Below are 615 nucleotides of genomic sequence, written 5' to 3'. Positions count from 1 at the left end.
TCTATCTATCTATCTATCTATCCGCGATTCCATTCTTTACATGATGACGGTCGTGATCCTCCTGCTCCTCCTCCTCCTCTTGATCATCATCATCATCATCATCATCATCATCGTGAGGTCGCCATGTAGATGGAGCAAAAGGCAGAATGGTTGTTGCTGTATCTGTTGTTGTTGCTGTTGTTGTTGCTGTTGTTGTTGCTGTTGTTGTTGCTATTGGTGTTGCAGTTTGAAAACGAAGAAAGTATGGCTGAGGCTGCAGGTGTTAGTGGATCAGATAAAGCGAAAAGAACGTTGTTATCTTCGCAACTTCTTGCAGAGATGAAGATCTTCATGGCGTAATCACCGGATGCTAATTGAAATCTTTTGAAAATCTCCAAAATCCCTCTGGTCACGTGGGATTCTTCTTCTTCTTTCTTGCCTACAGAGGTGGAAGAGAGATAGAATGCAGTGTACATACATATATACATACACGCACACAAATATGTGTGCGTATGAGTGTATATATACATACACACACATATAGGTACATATATATATATATATGAATCCCTCCCTCTCTCTCTCTCTCTCTCTCTCTCTCTCTCTCTCTATATATATATATATATATATATATAT

This window comes from Octopus bimaculoides, chromosome 19 (assembly GCF_001194135.2).
Source record: "Octopus bimaculoides isolate UCB-OBI-ISO-001 chromosome 19, ASM119413v2, whole genome shotgun sequence".
In the NCBI taxonomy this organism is placed as follows: domain Eukaryota; kingdom Metazoa; phylum Mollusca; class Cephalopoda; order Octopoda; family Octopodidae; genus Octopus; species Octopus bimaculoides.
The sequence above is the reverse complement of the archived record's forward strand: the minus strand, read 5'-3'. Positions refer to the sequence as shown.